General features: G+C 44.3%; 1 protein-coding gene across 1 annotated transcript in view; it reads left to right on the forward strand.

The window, feature by feature from the left end:
• The first annotated feature begins 6,532 nt into the window (after positions 1 to 6,532).
• The window catches only part of LOC119651918 (protein rolling stone), a 122,059-nt gene continuing 109,554 nt past the window's right edge, over positions 6,533 to 19,037 (forward strand). Inside the window, exon 1 of the mRNA XM_038055746.1 lies at positions 6,533 to 7,355. The gene's annotated coding sequence lies outside the window, so the exon portion shown is untranslated. The remainder of the gene's footprint in view (positions 7,356 to 19,037) is intronic.

Below are 19,037 nucleotides of genomic sequence, written 5' to 3' on the forward strand. Positions count from 1 at the left end.
AACCCGTTCACTTTTTTTTTAACGACATTGGATGCAATTGCTTGGCCGGCCTGTCACGGGGCGGACCCGTCACGAGGAGAGATCAAGCAAGAATTAGCATCATGTTCCTCCAAGCACAAGAAAACCCTGTCGGCCAAATGCACTCAAAAGGAAATAAACCTCTACACTGGACGATCTCGCCGGAGTCATTCACCGCTGCCACTGCAATTTCTGTAAACTTGTTACTTCCACTTGAGATCTTTCCCGGAGAGTGGAAGAAGGGGATGATCGTTAAGATTCCAAAGAAGGGCACCCGTTTTGAATGTACCGATTTCTAGCCGTCGCAAAAATGATAGCTACAATAATTTGCAGCCCAACATCCTACGGATGATTTGCGCGGAGTTCAGATCTTCGTTTCATCTATTCTTCATCGATTTCGAGAAAGCTTTCGACAGCGAGTGTATATGGCATGCTCAACTTGGGGTCCAAAGCATCTTGCATCTTGTCACCGTTATTATTTCTTTTTGTTATCGGTGACGTTCTTCATGCTGCCTTGTCTGGAGGACGTAGACGAGTTCAATGGACCATGTCATCCTTCCTCAAGCACCTCAACTATGTTGATGCCATCTATTTGCTCTCTCACTGGGTCACAGACGTTGGCCAAATGGCTCTGGATTTGGAATGAAAGGCAGGTTTAAACTGTTTTGTGCAAGTGTTCTTTCTGTGTTGCTATGTTGGAGTAGCACATAGAAACTGACCTCCATTGTTACTCAAAAGCTCCAAACCTTTGTTAGTACCTGTCTGTGTTGTATCATAGGAGTGCGCTGGCATGGCACTATCTCAAACGAAGAACTTGATCGGCGCACAGGCCTAGCACGCGTATACATTGTGATTGGAAGGCGAAAATCGAAGTGGATAGGTCTTACCACTTCAATAACGGAAGTGGTCGCAGCGATCTTTAATGGGTTGCTCACGATGCGGAGTGTGACGTCCCCGCGTTGTCTGAGTAAGTAGTTCTAATCCCCTCGCTGGCAGTGTACCTGCGTCCTAGGTAGTAGCCTTGAGAAAACCTCTCGGTGAAGAATGACTGGCACATCGGGGAGAGTTCCTGAAGCCGTCGACAGCTCTCTGCCGAGGTCGATGTGGTGATGCCCTGCCAAAGTGGTAGTTGTGATGTGTACCCAGGATAGTATGCATTCAACGGGTATTAGTAGACCATGTCGCGTTGAGTGAGTGCTGATCTGTCCGTGAGTTGGAACCTGGAGGATCAGTTAGGAATTTGGAATAAGGGCTTTGTCTGTGAGAGTACCTCCGTCCCCGACTATTGCGGCCTGCTCGCTTGTACACGATGCGCTGGTAAAATTTCCGTGGAGAACAAAAATAATAGAATTCAGAAATTCGACGAAATAGCAAAGATAGAGTGAGGGTTGGTTGCATTCGAGTGCGTCACGAAAGTACATCGCTCACCACAGCGTCCAGCGAAAAAAGCAGCAACACTTAACGGGACACCGGGTTACCAAAATCAAGAAGGAGCCTTTCAAGCGCATGCGGCGGCGGGTGCGGGGATGGCAACTGTGTTTCTGTTCTGGAAAAAGGCCCGGAGAAATTCGCGAGACATAAACTAGTGGATTCGAACCCGAGCGAAGCGATATCGTAGTGGACTGTCCTTGTTAGAGCCGAAGAGGAGTGGCTTATCAGGAAATGCAGGGCAGTATTGAAGCGCATGCGGTCGGCAATGTTGCTCCAGAAAAAAGTCAGAATTGGAAGAACTCCTGGACTGCATTTAGTATTTCTGAAGGCGAATAGCAGTTTTCGTTGAGAACACAGTTGGCGCCAAATGGATTGCAAACAGTCCACAGCAAAAGTGAACTGAACTAAAGCTAAGGTGGTTATGAATTGTAAATTACCAGTGGAAAAGACGAGGAAGCGAATAACGATTAGACCCCTCAATAAACCGAGGAAAGGCAAGACTTTTGCGTAAGTTGTCATTGAAATCTGGTAGAGGATGAAGCCCGAAGAGAGTGGGGTAGAAGTGTCTTCTATACGGAGAACGAAAGGTACTGGAGGCGAATTGGTTTGTCCAAAACATGATTAGCAACAGTACCTTCTGCGTTTCACACTGCTGGCTCGAGGTAGTGTCAAGTTTTCAGTGCGAAAAAAATAACATGCACCGAAGTGCAACCGCTCACGAGCTGCTGCCACAGTTCGCTGCGGAAATAAAAGCTGATCTAGTGCGAATTAGCGAGCAATGTCGGAACAAGGACCCGGCTTCATAGCATGTTGATTTATCGGGTACCGCTGGCATCTGGGTTTCGGACGGCACTTGACTAGATTCGTCGTTTAGGGATAACGTTTTTTAGCGTTTACATGTTGCTTAATGAGGTGATGTCGGACTTTTGGCGCAGTTTTGATATTCTGGAGGATCGTTTTGGTATAGAAGAGCGAATCCTAGTGGAGGGTCACTTCAATAATAAGGTCCTTGAATGGCACATGCTTTATCTAGATTCCAGGGAAATGAATCCTGGAAATGGCGGCGAGCACCGGACTCGTAACTTTAAACACTATGCTGTGAGGATGGCGAGCTCTGGAACGCTTCTCGGCGAATGACCGCCAGTACATCGCATTCGAAGTAGTTGACGGCTCCCTGTGGCTAGGTTGATCATCGTGAGATTCGTCGAAGCTTTTGCAACAAGCATACGGCACAATGCTAATAGAAGACACCGCAACGCGGTAAATAAAAGCGAAGCTCGCTGCTGGCAGGACCTAATCAACGAGGAAGTGGGGATCCGTGTGGACTCGGTTGTGACCTTGTCATCCGGGAACTCTGCATACTTAGTGCCGACCAGATGGGACGTATTGTACAGACAGTGATTAGAACGCCAGACTGTCACACCGAAGTTCACGATTCAAATCTTATTGGTGGCAGATGGGTATTGTGTATCGTGACTGCATGTTGGATGCCAATCGACGCATCTGTGAATAAGTACCTGCGTTGAATCAGGGTAGTAATGTGCAATGCTGACCACATTGCATCTTACAGTGTACTGCAGTGTACCGTTACTGTTTTGAATGAAGTGCTCTAACACGCTCCAAGACTCTAATCCAATTGGATTGTCGCGCCAACGATTATTATTATCATTATTGTTCCCTGAACATTTTGTACGTTCGCCTCTACGGGGGGAGATTTGAATTGATGCCGTTGGCAAAGAGGTGATTCCAGTTATCTCCGGGAGCGATCCCTGTTGTTCTCCATTCTAAGAAACTAAAGCCATCTGCAACCGCAAGAGAGAATGACTTAAGTGGGTATGGATGTTTTCAGTCTTATCTGTACAATAGAAGATGCAATCTCTTGACTGTGTGTTCTGAAATGGAGTGATGAATGACGCTAATTATACCGTTTTCTCTTTTAGAAGGTGGGATGTGAGCAACCTTATGCAGACACAGGGGAGTTCCCTCGAGACATCGTTGTAAGGGGATGCTGAGAGCACTCGCAGATGGAGTCGTGTTGAGTATTACGTTCGGGTTCTTCTTGTTACGAAAGAAGATTCAAGCGTTTCTTGAAGTAACAACTCCCTTCCTCTTTCCTCCTCGCACTGATGAAAGAAGTTTCCTGATTTGAAGGCTCCCCAAGCCGTGGGAGCGAGAGGGCTAGCCCGAAAAAATGTGTGAAAACTGTTTAGTTGGTAGCCCGACCACGTACCATACGGAAGTGCAACACACAGTGCGTAAAGGCATTCACCGTGCGTAAACGCATTCTAGCAATTATTGCGGATGACGGTATACTAAATCAAATTTCGCTGTTTTCCTGAAATCCAGGAATGTTACTATCTTATCAATAACACCACTAACTAACTGAGATTCCTCCACGCTAGTGCTCTCTCTGTGCTACTATGTACATGGGAGTGCCTGAAAAGTGTCCACCAACCTTACTCATAGGCACGTTAAAGTCATGCTAGAAAGCGCTCTCAGGGCATTCATGTCTCTTTGTAGACTCTTTTATGCTCCACATCTTAGCCAGAAGGTTAACATTATTTGCTATCTTACTTTGGTTAGACCGGTGCACACCTACGGGTGTGCTATCTGGTTTAATTTGAGTGCTAGCCAAATGGAGAAAATAAGGATCTTTGAAAGGAAATGTCTGCGTGCTTGCACGGGGCTTAATAGGACTGCTTCGTCAAACTATGAGCACTATGTAACTAATGAAGTGATGTATGCAGCTGCTGCTGTGCCAAGAATCGATACAGTTATCGTCGAAATCATACAGTGCGATCTGCTTCGCATGGTGAGAACCCTTGGGTTTCGCAGCCGTTCTACCCAAATGATGGGTATTTTGAGAAAACTCTCACGACAGGCTTCATTCCTCCCGGAGCGTTCGTGTATCTTGACAGGAATGGTCTAATTCTTGACTCTGCCGGTGATCCAGTTATGTATCATATACATAGACAGGCCACGGACAAGAGGATATAATACCCCCCGAATTTGACAGTGGCGGCTCCGGGATTCGATTGGAGATACTGCAGAGCGAGAGCAATTGATATTAAGCGGGATGAAAAAGAGAAATCCTGGTACTGGTGGCTGCGGGATGCCGGTTAGCGGTGGCCGTGCTCAGTTCTGCCATTTGTTTCTTGGTGGGGCTTTGTAAATATGTACATATTGAACAGGTGCTGATTTTGCCTCCAGTTGTAACTTATACATACATACGTTATTATTCTTTGTTTCTTTGTAAATATTACAACTGTTATTATTACCTTTTCTCCCTATGGATGTTATTGTAAAAAAAAAAAAAAATATATAATTATGATAGTTTTAAGAACAATAATTTAAGTTAAAAGTATCTTTTGAAGCGATCAAACATTTATTATTACTTTTATATTTCTTTATTTGCCACTAAGGCCAAGTGAATTCTGTTTTTGACCATTTCCAGACAACTTATTGTAAAATTAGATTTTTATTTCTTTCTCTTCTCTGCCTGTAAATCGTTATTCGAAAATTTTGAGAGCTCACAGTGACCATTAGATTTAAGTTATTTTTGTTATTTTAAAAGATTGTTTTTTATTGTTCATTTTTCCAATCTATATATTATACTATTGTTACCTATTTCTTAAAAATAAAAATGATTTTAAAAACCAAAACTAAAAAAAGGCTGCAAACTATGATCAATTTATGTTTGCGGGATACTTTGACCTAAGACCATAATTAATGAGGAATTGTCACAGTGAAGGAGGGAGTCCCAGCTTCTTGGAAATTCATGGGGCAGTTGAAGCACATTTCGAGCAATCAATAGGTGTCTGCACTGAATTACAGGAATTACAGATGCATTAATACTGGATATATTGTTTTGTAGGTTCAACCTTCGAAGGTTTTCACGGTAAAGTGCTGGAATGCTTGCTATTGATCGTTTGGCTCAACTTAGAAATCGCTTTGCTACTTGATACTTTCTTCACTACTTCTATGTTTCCGTACTCAGAACTTTCTATGATTTGCCATCAATATTCCCAATTGAAGATATTATGTTCAATTTGTATTTTAATATTAAATTTGCTACTGCTTAAACCAAATAGCACCTTCCTCCATCATCATGGGGAGAAAATCATGTAACCCAGTCATGGTCATGTAAAACAAAATATTTGGGGCCAGAGATCAATTAATGTTATTTGACGAAAGCATAGCGACCATGTTAATGATCCCAGTCCAACTATCGAATTTCCAATCATATTGAATAATTAATAATTTCGCTCGCGCTCTTCATGCATGTTTACGATTTGTGGTGAGCTCAATTTAACGTTCTAACCCATGTTCTGCCGTGTGCTGCGATTCTGAGCTAAAAATTGTTGGGTGTCAGTAACCAGAAGAAGCAGAGAATATTGAAGCAATTGATCGTCGGTAATGTTCACATATTAGTTCCCACTGCATGGCCTAGTGTTATCGTTCTCCTGCTTGGAGCGCACATGGGAGGGCGAAAAATTCATGTTGAAATCTGATCCGTTTTTGCCTGAAGCCCTCCGCTATTCAAAGGGTCCAATATCTGAAATACATGTAAAGGTCACGTGCTTCTGTACTTTGTTGATTTTACGGGAAATATCAACTTCCCTGCGAAATCATGCCACCTCTGTTACTGCAATCGGGTTTGAATCCATAGGGAAACATCGTGTTCGAGTAACTGAAAGGAAGTAGAATAAATTCCTTAAAAGTGAATCCATATACTGGTTTCCCACCGAGGACTTCACTCTCAAGTGCACCCCTAAACTTATCGAAGCATTAATTACTCCAGGTGAATGGTAGTTGCTTACAACCCCCGAGCGGAGACCGCTCGGCTGCTCTCTAATATCATAGTTTTCGGTGATCCTGCCTCCTGCTCACGGTTGTGCTTCAGGGCGGAATAGCTGCGGCGTGGACATGCGTTGTTTGCACGCTAGTGAACGCCAAGAAGAAATGAGCGGAAAGTTCATGAAATAGCTTTTCAGGGAAGCTCATCTAACGTTCGTGGTACTTTTCGTATGGAATATAACCTACAAACTTAACGAAAAGGCACACTGGCTGGCGCTATGCGAGCAGTTCTAGCCATGTCCATACTCAACATCGACACCGTCTGACCCTCACGCCATACATGGAAGAACGAGTTTCGCGAATAGGCTTCCTCATGGCCAGTCTGCCGATTCACCTTCAAACGAGATTCGTCTTTCATGCAAGGGAGACATCGTGTGCATAGAGTCTACGCCGCTAGACTTCCAGTGTATCTGAAAAGTGCTTTTCCAATCGTATCGCCCAAAACGTGAAGTCCTTGGGAGACAGGATAAATAACATCGCGCAACGCCCGCTCCCCGCAGGATTCGAACATCGGTCAAACGTGTTACAGATAAGTGTGCAAGTGCGATAGGTTGTGCATAGTGTGGCTTGGGGGGTGGTTGTTTTGGCACACAAGCCGCCTTATCATTTTGCATATCTCCGTGTAATTTGTTCCGGTCCGGTGTATATTTTCGAGTGGATAATGTAACGGAGCCTCTCCCCCATCGGTAATTACCGTCATCAGCGAGTCGATCTGTAAACGCTAAAAAGAAAAAGCGCTGGACCAAATCGGGTTGACGCTAATTTCGCCAAGTCCAGGCGTTTTTCGTGTGAATCAGCAAATGCAATAAATTTGCGAATTGGATTAACGGAGCCTCATTCAGGGCTTTTCCATTTACCGGTATCGATTGCTCAAAATAGAGCCAACTCGGCACAAGTTTCCATGAGGAACGGGAGAGAAACATTTTAGAACATTGTTTGTGGTGTGCCGAGCTAATTGCCCTCGCAGTGTCTTCGGGCGGATCTTCCAACAAAACCCTATTGTTTTCGGCCAAGGATGCATGATCCAGGTTGCAGTTTGCAAATCGCCGGTGAGTAATTCTTAGCGTGTAACCTTTAGGAAGAAATGCTGCCGCACGATTTCATGTTGCCTACCGGGCGTCGTAAATTACAGGGTGTGTAAAGGAAAATTGAAAGGATATGGAGTATATAGATACAGGTAGGTATGTGTACGTCGTGCAATAGTCTTAAAGGGGCCTAGGGGTGTAATTGCAGATTTAGGTCGTTTCCTCGAATCACACCTTTTGGGATTTAGTTTTGCGCTTTTTGTCGATTCACCTTTTATGTGATTTCTTGTTTCGTTGTTCCGGGCATGTGTTACTTCAGTTAGTTTTCCTTCTAGGCTCGTTATCGTCCAGGATCATCATCTAATAGGATGTTTTCATTTATTCTATCTACACATTACGTGTACATAAAAACCTAGGTATGTTGTTCTGAATGCATTTTTTATGTAACATTTGTTACCACATAGTCGCTGCTGATGATACAATTTTTAAGACTATTTTTCTTATCTGATTTTGGATTAAGCTTTTGATTTTTTTATTTGAAACACGGTATCTGAAACTAAATGATTTAATTTAATAAATGATTTAATTGACATTCGAAACACCAGAACAGTGCTTCCTAAATTTATTCGTCACTAACCCAGCAAAAAGTTCCTGAAGCTTGTGTCAACCTGGTACCCTCATTTCATAATCAAATCAAATCAGCGTCCCAAAAAAGTGCATCCATCATCTCCTCTCTGCAGAATAATAAAACGGTTTCCACACACACGACACAGTTTCTCCAAAACAAAAAATGTCCTGGGATTAAAAAATATCCCAACATGCTTGCGAGTCCTGCACAGGCTCTAATACATACCTGTCCTAAATACTGCATGTCATATATTCAACCATATCCAATTTATAATCAATTAGTGGCTTTCGTGATTCGTGAAGGACAAGGATGATGCTGCTCTAAATTGCTCCTGCAATTCAAACAGAATCCGACAAAGTGCAGGCCAGCATCATCAAGATAATTATAGTTCCTTGATTCTATCATATACTCTGTGAGGACCATGTCCCATGTTCTAGATATTTCGTTGAATTGCTATTTCCACAGACGGCGCACGAACAATAGGCAACCACCATGGTGGATCATGTGTAATATAACGTCGGTTCATGGTGATCTGTGGAAGTCGATGTGGCCATGATAACCGCCTTTTTTATTTAGTGAATGCTTCCTGGTGATGCAGAAAACTATTGATGAGGTTCAATATTTGCCAAGCTGCCTAGTCGGATTGCAATTCCGCCTTTCTCATCTTCTACTTCATAGATGAAGACAATATGCTCTCCTGGGATGAAAATTCAGCTGCAGTGGTAAATATTTAATTTCCCATAAAATCTAGTATTATTTAAAAAGTATTGCCAACATTTCAATCTTCTTTTCAAAATTATTATTACTGAACTTAATGTCAGATTGAAAAATATTTCTAAAAGGGAAGCAAATCGTCTTCGGGATCCAATTTCGTGTGCAGAAAGGGTTTTTGAACTCCCTTTCCCCATTGAGGTTACTTCAATTTTCTACTGCATACGATAATATGGGCTTTTGTGTGAAAGGCTCCTGACCAAGCAATTTGGGTGTGAGGCAATTTTTTTTGGATGTGTTTGCTTTAGCTGAATAATCACGTTTTGAAGGTTTGGTGGAAGTTGTCCCCTGACCATCCGGCCGTGTGTAAGTTTGTCTGTCTGTCTGAAGAAAGAGACCAATTATTTCAAAGTACCATTCTAAGGAACTACTCAACCGAAAATACTGAAAAAAAAAACAATCAATCTCAAAACACTCTCTCATTTTTTGGGTAGGAAGGTTAAATTTGCTTTCACGCACAAAGTCGCAGACAGATTACCGGCTAAACCACCCTCTGGGGCGTCTAGGACTCTGACCCGGAACTGAGTCTGGATTCAGGAAGCCTTGGTTCTCATGGCATTTCTCCTATCCGTCTCTCTCTTTTTCGCCTTAAGAATGTCTGCAGTGTAACGGGCGACTAGGCAACATGTGCCTTCATCCTGCAGCATGGCCTCAATTATGGTATCCGGGGACGCAAGACCCCCTTCCATTGAAAGGTGATAGTGATGGCACCCCTGCCTTCTGTAGAAGAAAAACATGTTACTGGCGTCGTCCATCACATCCTTGCAATAAATGCAGTCGAGCGGTCGTAATTTTCCGATTGTGTGCAGGTAAGATTGAAAATAGCCATGTCCGTTGCGCAGCTGGGTTGGGTAATAGTCAACTTGACCGTGCTTTCGATTGAATCTCGGTCGCACGTTCTGGAGGGGATATGCGACCCATACACGCTCGATTCTCTTTCACGAGATTACTGCTCTGTGCAGAAAGTATGGTCTCTCTCTTCACAAGCGACAGCTTCCTTTTTTCCCTTCATTTTTTCTGAGATATAGGGCTCCGCTCGCTAGCATGGAGAACGATCGAAATAACTCCGGCTATCACCATTCCTGCTAGTGCCGAGGAGCTACGATAGGCGGGCACAACTCTCAGAGCCTCTCGTCTTTGTATTTGCACTACGCGCTAACGATGCATTTTCTTATTGAGGGAGGCAGTCCATACTCCGGAAATGTACAGAAGGACGGACTGAACCGGGTTCATCAGCAGGTGACGCCTGCTAGCCTTCACATCGCAAACATCCAGTCTTGTCTGCGGTGTTGTGAACCTGCTCGTAGACACTCATTTTCGTGATGCCGAGGTATTTCTTCGAGGGCTTTGACAAGACCAGGGTTTCACTAACCTGAATAGGCTAGGGAAGGAGAGTCAATGTTCAGCCAACCATCATCCATCGTCATTCCCAGTGAGTGCTGAGCTTGCTCAACAGTGCGTGCATTAACCAGTGCCGCAACATCATTCGCGTATCCGACCGTATCAGATTCATGCCTGAGGAATGATGAGTCGTAGAGGACTATCGTGGTCTGGGCCAAAGGTAGATCTCTGAGCTGCCCCCGATGTTGTCTTCATTCTGCGGTGTCCTTCCCAGGTCTCGTAGAGTAAGGGATGGCCCTTCAATTGTTAATGAATATCCGCAATAGGTAGTCTGGATTATGGGAACGATTTTCCAGTGGCTCAAGCAGTTTTACCGCTTGGATCACCTCCTCAATTGCGGAAGGCCCCCTCTAGGAAAGTATTGTGTTGGTGAGCAGTATCTCGCAGCACGTATTGGGTCAGTCAATCGTAGCTCGATGAGCTTCTCAAGCAGCTTACTCGCTGTGTCCAACATACTGAGCGGACGATACGCTGACGACGCTTCGTAGTCGGCTTTGCCCTCGCTTATGGGTACAAGTCTCGCAACCTTCCAGCGGGAGGAATAAATGCTCGCTGGTAAACATGCATTGAATACGACGAGTAGTAGATTCCGCTGTTTTTACTTACGAGTTTTAGCATTTCACTGGGAATACCATCCTCTAATTCCTTTGCAGTGTAGCGTGGGCATTTCTTAGTACTCACTCCTCCATCGACAGCATCAGTTGGGATAGTGTGGACAGCAAAAAGGTCCTGCACGATTTCTTCATCGTCACTGTGTCCATAAAGCAGGGTGCCCGATGGGCATCGAGCTTATACCCGAGGCCCGATTGCTCTTTGTTTATGTCGTTGATTAGTTCCTGCCCGCAGCGTGCCGTCTGCCTCCTGATTTCATGACGGGGTTCCTTTTTGCCAGTCTTATACTCTGTGGATCTAAGCATCACCTCGTCTGGCCTCTTGCATGCTGAACAATCCGCCGAAGTCTGAGGCAGTTACTTGGTATGCTTTTAATTTCAGCCATCCACCAGTACATAGGTAATTTCCCGGGGACCCACTTTCTTTTTGGGAGCCGATGCATTGCAAGCTACGGTGATAAGGCTCATTGTTGAATAGGCTAGCGATTCAGTTACAGTTCTTCTGTCTGCGCTTGAGTCTTGTCGCTGATTCTATCCTTCTTGAGAGAGCTTCGACAAATTTTGAAACATCGATTTTCTCGATATTCATAGGTGTTTACCGGACGTCAGAACATTGGGAAGAGCGGTGTGAGGGAAACCCTGAAAAGCATCACTTCCGTACAACGAATCCAAACGAAGTCGCCTCTTTGACTATGGGCCCGCATTCACAAATGAACCGTACTTCTCATCCAGATGATGACAACAGTGTTAGATATAGCAGCATATCACGAGCGCCTACCTTGTTCGTTGACAAGCAGCAATTTAACTCTTGTTTCTAGTACCATCTGCCCCATTAAGTTGTGAGCAGTTGTACTCCTATGAACTGTCGATACTGTGGATGATGCAGATAATTCTGTAACTCTTCTTTGCAGACCTATGAATGTCCAGACCCGGAATATGAGCCACATTTTCTTTCTGCAGACCGTGGTCTTTGTAAAGGACACAGCACTTCGCCGACGTTCAAGTCTTCGTTTTGTGCCCGGGTTCATTTCATTTGTAACACAAAGTGCTTCTGTCGTGCTCTTGCAAGTCCTTGCTATATGTCCATATGCCGAGTACTTAAAACAGCGGGTTGGAACTGCCCTTTGACTTATTCTGCAAATAATCCACCCCATTTTTATTTTGCCGGCTTTTTTGTTGGTTGTTTCAAGGACAGTGACAATAGCCAATTTTTGTCTTCTGTAGTTGACAGACGCTACTCCCACCTTAAGGTTGCTCATGTCTGGGAAATCCCTTTTTAACGTTTCCTCAACCTCTTCTGTATTAAGAAGACAATCTAGACCCCTTATTTCAAGGGTGCACATGGGAACACCACTGCCTTCGTGCCTAGAATGCTCTGGACTGTCTTGCAGAACGTACTCTTCTTATTAGTCTTCGGTGCAAGCTCGACAAATATGTCGCCGGTCCGAGTCCGCCGGATTGATTTAACATTTGATCCAGCGTCTTCTGGTCGGCGTTATTGCGGGTTTCCTCGAAACATCTCGCTTCGGTCGGCTTGATTAGAATGGCCTCTGACCGTGGTTTGCCCCTCGTCTGTTTATTTGGCGCTGATGTTGACGTCATACTCGACTTCAACTTTGCTACAGCGGAGCCACTGCCGTCGCTATTCAACTTTGCTACAGTGAAGCTGCTGCCGTGGCCATTCAACTTGTTGTTATTGCTTGGCTACCGTCTCATCAGATCCATGGTATTTTCCCCTCGCTTCCTTTTCTCAATTTTTTGTTCGCCCCTCTGACGAGTTGAGCAACTATGGGCTACACTAGCGATGTAGTTTTTCCTCAGCTTCTCTCCGGCTATCTTCCAGGAGTTTCGCTGGTGTGTAATAAGATCCATTAGTTCTTCCATCTCTATTATGCCATTTTTGACTTCCATGGAGATGTTTCATTGGACGATTGTAACAGCCCTCATTTTTCGTAGGACTCCAGCGTACTTCTTGAGTAGCCTCTACCCTTGTCTTTCGGATGAGGTGCACCCTCTGTGGTGAAATAAGTTGCATTTCGGCCTGGTACGGGAGTTTATTATCATGCTTTTTCGACAAAAGAGTGTCACGCTGCTTAGAGTTTGCTATCTTTTCTCGTGGTCCCTTCTCTGAACTGGAATTCGATGAAGTCTCCCCTTTTTGGTCGCCAGGATTTTTAGCCTCTACGGTGACATTCCCTTTTTCAGTTCCATTGCCTTCATTTTTGGAACAGTGGGTCTTTTTATTTTTTCAGTAGGTGACGGTCGTAACTTCGTGCTTCTTGCAAAGAGGTTTATAATGAAATCACCCATTTTAGCTGCCAGAAGCGGTGATCGTGGTGTATTGTTACCCCTTCTAAAAATATTGCCGGTTCCGTCCTTGTGTTTGTCCTTGTTGTTGGTGGTATTATTATTTTAATTTGAGCCCCAGTTGCATGCCGCTATCTCTGCTAGAAAATGCAGTGGCCTTAAATGGTCACCGTGATTGTTTATATAAGCAGGGACGTCACGCGTAGGTTCACACAAATCCTTATATGAGTTTGCGTTCGAAGCAGGAATCAGGCGATAGTCGGGAGTTCATTCCAGCCAACTGCGAACTTAATGGTCTCATAGCTTCCAACATACTTGCAGCCCTGCCAAGATTATTGTCGCGACGGAGGCAGCTGTAGCCTGAAAGCTGTTTTCACGAGATGCTACTCTCGTATACTAAGGAAACAAAATGCTACAGCTGTCAGCTCATGTGCACCCTATTCTGAATCGTTTGTCAAATCATAAATCAATGATATGCTGGGTCATCGTCGTTGTCGCTGCTCACGTTAGTTGACTACCAGGTTGACTACCGGTTACCCGGGGGTATCAGGGGGGGAGGTGTGAGGCGACTTGGTTTGGAAATAATAAGGATTGTTGCTATCTAGCAACTTAGGGTTGCTCCAATAAAGTTAATAATAGTATATTTTTAATATCTTATGTTGATGCTGGATGTGCGAATAAAATGGATGCCTTTCGTGCGGGGTGGAAACCATCTATTTTAGTGTTGTTAAGCTTACGATTGCTTAGTTCTCCCAATGTGATTTTCAAGGTCTCAAGATATAATACAAGGATTTGAATGTGAACAAAAAAGTGTCGTATCGTAGAGGTGAATAAGAGTTAAACAAGTAGCTTCTCCTGTTTACAAATAAATATTATTTAGCATATAAGTATAATACTTATTTCAGGAACTACTTGTTGCCTTCATCGGTACGGTAGTTAAGCACCAGAAATGCTTCTCACGGTGTTTCACCGCCCAGCGTATATTGCGTCAGTGGTTCCGCGGTTTTTGACAAATCTGGCTTGATACACGATTATTTCAACGATGTCGCGCATACGGTTGTAAAGAATGCATTCAAAAATCTTCAATGCATGGGACAGCAACCGGATCGTATGATAATTTGATCATTCTGCTGGACTATCTTTCCATTTCCATATTGGAATTGTGGTACTTTCTTGGCAGTGAGATGGTGTTCTATCTTCGTGAATAAGCCGAATGAAGAATTCATTGAGTCACATTTGGATCCCAGCCGTTCGCTTTCCAGAGTTCAAATGCGATATTATCCGGTCCTGTTGCTCTCCCGATTTCATTCGTTTTGTTGCTTCCTCGACTTCGGTGGTGCGGACAGTTAAGTCCTTGGGGTTTTAACGTAAGTACCTGTTATGGGGACTTAATCCTACGGTCTTCTTAAGACACGGATTGATTTTGGGACCACAATCAGAGCCCCGCTGTGACAAGCAACAACGGTACCAGTTTATGCAAGTCCTATCCCGGTTCCCATGGTACCAGTATACCCCTGGTAAGGTTTCGTGGCCGAAGCCACATCAGATGAGTCCCCGTGCAGACTCGGGTCTGATCGCCCTTATTAACCCTTGGAGCATTCGCCTACTGCATCACGGCCGGCAAGCCAATGCGATACAGCGTTTCCCGGTGCCACCACGTGGAGGTTCTCCTCGACCACTTGGTTTTGGTTCAGCCGGCAGGGTTGCCGTCCCGCCTTCCTCCCCGCCACCTCAGAGCAGCACCGGTAGTGCGGACAGGTGGAATTGCTCCAAATGTCGGCAGTGCTTGTAAAAGTGAAGGATGTACAAGTTCTTTCCTTGAAATCTGCTCGAAATATCTTGCCATTATCCTTCGCGACTCATTGCTCGGTAAACAAAGTACCGTTAACGCAACAGAAGTGTTCGATATTCTGTGTGCATGTCTATAGGCGGGGCACTCACATAGAAAATGTTTCGTGGATCCCGCTTTATTATTGCAGGATGGACATGTGTCATCTTGAAGAATCTCTATTCTGAACAGGTAGTGAATTTTGGCCAGTCAGAATGCCCACAATACTCCTGAAAAATAATGCTGTCCGGTACCCAGATTAGTTTCACCGTATTGAATCTAGAAACGGAGTTCATTCGCTCTTTATATTTCTAAACGATTTTGAAACGATCAAGGCTTGACTGTCGCTGTAGATTGCGATGCACTGGCCCTTCAACCGGTCGCCAATCAGCCAGGTTGTCGCTCTTAGGATTGCACATACTACAGCTTGAAAGGCCATAGACCGTTGCATATTGTCCCAAGCGAAAAGCCCACTTCTCGTTTTTATTCGAGAGGTAGATTTCTGCTCCCGAATTCTGTTCCTTTTTTGATTCATCGGTGTAGAAAACATCAATACATCCTGCCACGATTTCTTCTAGTTCGTCCATAGATCTAATCTAGCCGACCTCGCTTGTGAACGGGACAAAGACTGAAGAAGAAGAAAGAAAAATATAGATATTTGCTATCACTTCATCAAAGACGAAATACAAGGAGTGTTTTTGAAGCCAAGAATGTGGGAACTGAGGTCAATGCTACAGATGTACTGACAAAACCATCTAAAATGCACTTCAGTTCTCCCACGACTTCCCGCGACGTTTGAACCTGTCCTCTACTGTTCTGCGCCAAGTGCCCTTGGGGAGACCCATTTGTCGGCCATCTTGGGAGAGTGGATTCCACTTCATGGCATAGACGGCAATGCAATTGTCGGCCTCCTTATTGTGTGACCTATATACTGCCACTTCGGTCTTCCTATCACAGCGCATACGATGAAAGCACTAGCTACACTAAAATACTTTCTTCAGTTTTTTTTGTATCAATGGTGGGCCAAGAAGTATTCTCTACATACCAACTATTTTTTGGATTGAACACCAAAATCTTTCACTTTGACCTTTCATCTTTTTTACTCCTACATCAATGAATCAATGAATGAATACACAGAAGAAAAACACCTTAGAAAATCGTTCGGGTCGTTGTAATTTTTCATATGCCTCTGCTTTGTTAAGTCGTGAAAATTTCAAAGAATTTCTTTGGATTGATTTTGGGCTACGGTAGCACCCTATTTTTGACATGCAGTTTCGAGAAGACGGATTTAAAAATTAGAATGTGATTATTAACCACAAAATCTTAACTATTCATTAATCTGCTATACGTAGTCCATAACCCTGCGAATCCTTCATGAAATAGACATGGGCACATGTAAAGCCTTGGCCGGTAAATTCGTGCTTCAATACGGCGACCCAAAAGAAGCACTTCCAGATGCAAGGATACACATCCTGCGATACCAAGAACTGACATGCTAATCAAATCCCGGCTTAGACTCTTGGCTCTAAACAGTTACTGTAGGGAATACCTTCGCGCTACCTCTATCCGCCTAACCGAATCTAGCGACGAAATAACCTTTTTAGCACTCTTGGAAAAAAAATTTCTGTGGCGGGAACTGTAATGCCAAGCACACCCACTGATCAAGAATAATCGTTCCGAAAGACAGACAACTGTTCTACAAGCAGGTCCAGAGGCTTGATGATAATTATCCAGGGCAGCCTATATATTGGCCCGCTGACCTGTGCAAAATTCGTGATCTTATTAGTTTTGGGGTTTGGAAATCTCCGTCGAGACAATATGTGTGCCACATCGAACTTTGACTTATCTTCGGATCACTCAATTGTTATAATGACTATCACCAGTAAGGCAATAACTTTAAACAAACCCGAAGTACAACAAATACATCAGCGCCCATCTCCGCGTCAGAGTTCTACTGAAAAATTCCCACGACCTCCACAATACTGTCAAGCAATTCAATCAATGCACCGTTGCAGCAGCTCGAAACTCTTCTCCACCGCTGAACAGTAGTGGTGGGTTCAGGAACATATCAGCAGAAATCAACAGAAATAGCTGATAATAAGTAAACAAAATTTGAGGCGGGAATGGCAGGAACATTGATTCCCGAGACTGAAGCAGCAGCTAGCTACTTTCTACAGAGGGCAACCAAAAAGCTGAAGCGACTGATCCACTTTCATCCAGATTACTCCCTGCTAGGCCAGTAAACGGGTTTCGAATAAGAACGAAAGACGTCCTCAATTGCGTACTGCAGAAAATCAATCCAAAAAAGGCTAGCCTTGACAACATTACCACCAAAATGGGCAAAGAGTTACCACCTATCGCTATCAAGTACACCACCCAGTTATTCAATAGGGTTATTCAACTCGGTTTCTTTCCGCGAAACTGGAAAACATCGCTGGATTTAACGCTAGCAACCTCATATGGGAAAAATGCTGTATATCGAGTAACGTTGCATTCTCAAAGAACGCGAGCACGCGCAGCCAATTATCAAGAACTCCGTTGAGCGGAGAAGTGATTTCACAGACGGAAAAAGGTAGCCTGGGAGAACCACAAGCTCTGCGAACCCGAAAAGTACAGGGAGCAACCACACCCGGCGTGGAAGTTTTATCAACAAGTCAGCAGGATGAAGCCTTATACACCTCGATGCTCATTCTGCCGAGATAAAGAGAGAAATATAATTTCCGACAGAATGGGCATATTGGAGCGATGGGTTGAGTATTTTGATGAGCTGCTCAACAACCAAAATATGGGCGAGTTGGAGGTCCCGCCAACTGAAGACGACGGGCAAATGCTGGCACCACCAAGCATAGAAGAAACAGTCCGTGCAATCCATCGGCTTAAAAACCATAAGTCACCAGGGGCCGATGAAATTCCAGCCGAATTGGTTAAATATGGAGGCGACCAACTACACCAATCAGTTCATCAACTTATGCTCAAGGTGTGGGGCAGCTAATCAATTCCTGACGACTGGTAACGAGGCATTATCTGTTCCATACATAAAACGGGAGCTATCACATAGTGCAGGCATTGTAATTATACCTGTTATCTTGCTAGGCCGGATAGTGCCATATGCCCAGAATATAATTGGCTCATACTAAAGAGGCTTCACTCCAGGCAAATCAACATCAGATCAGATTTTCTCTCTGTGCAAGCGATGGAAAAACTGTTGGAATATGGACAAGAGTTGCACCATCTTTTCATGGACTTCAAAGCCGCTTATGAAAGCATATCCAGGGTAAAATTGTACACGGCTATGAGAGACTGCGGCACCCCAACTAAATTGATAAGAGTGACTAGGCTCACCCTGACCAATGTGCGAGATAAAACCAGCAGGATCACTCTCGAGACCATTCAACATCAACACTAGTCTAAGACAAGAGGACGCCCCATCATGCATCTTCTTTAACCTGGCCCTGGAGAAAGTGATTCGTGATGCAGATGTAAATGCAAAAGGCACCATCCTCTTTAAGTCCACCCAAATACTGGGCTATTGGGCTACGCGGTATTCACATTATTGGAAAAACATTCCGAGATATACAATCTACCTTCATCCAGATTGACCAGACGGGGGAGATGGTGGCAACGTCAGGGCCAAAAACCAAAGAAAGAACAGCATCAAATCGTACCGGTCAAACGGGAAGAATATAGATAGGAGACTATTACGTCGATAGTTTCTCCTACCTAGGGTCGAAAATCACAACCAATAACAGCTACGACGATGAAATCCGCGCACGGTTGTTGACTGCCAACAGAGCCTAGTTCAGCTTACAAAAACTGTTTCACTCGAAACGTATCACCATAGGGTCAAAGCTCTTACTGTACAAGACTATGATCCTGCCAGTCCTTACGTATTCCTCGGAGACCTGTGTTCTTGTCTGATTGTGGATGAAATCCGGCTCAACAGGTTGTGGTGGGCGGGTTCCCTAATCGGTATGGGTGAGAATGATCCACCCCAAAGGGTGTATAAGGGCAATATCTATGGTAGAAAAAGAAGGCAAGGCAGACCGTGCCTAAGATGGAGCGATGGCGTAGGTCAGGACGCCAGATAGCTTTTAGGGATATCGAATTGGGGGACCTCGGCGGAAAACCGGGATGAGTTCTTTACTAAGGCAAGTCTAGAC

Source organism: Hermetia illucens, chromosome 3, assembly GCF_905115235.1.
Source record: "Hermetia illucens chromosome 3, iHerIll2.2.curated.20191125, whole genome shotgun sequence".
NCBI classification, from domain to species: domain Eukaryota; kingdom Metazoa; phylum Arthropoda; class Insecta; order Diptera; family Stratiomyidae; genus Hermetia; species Hermetia illucens.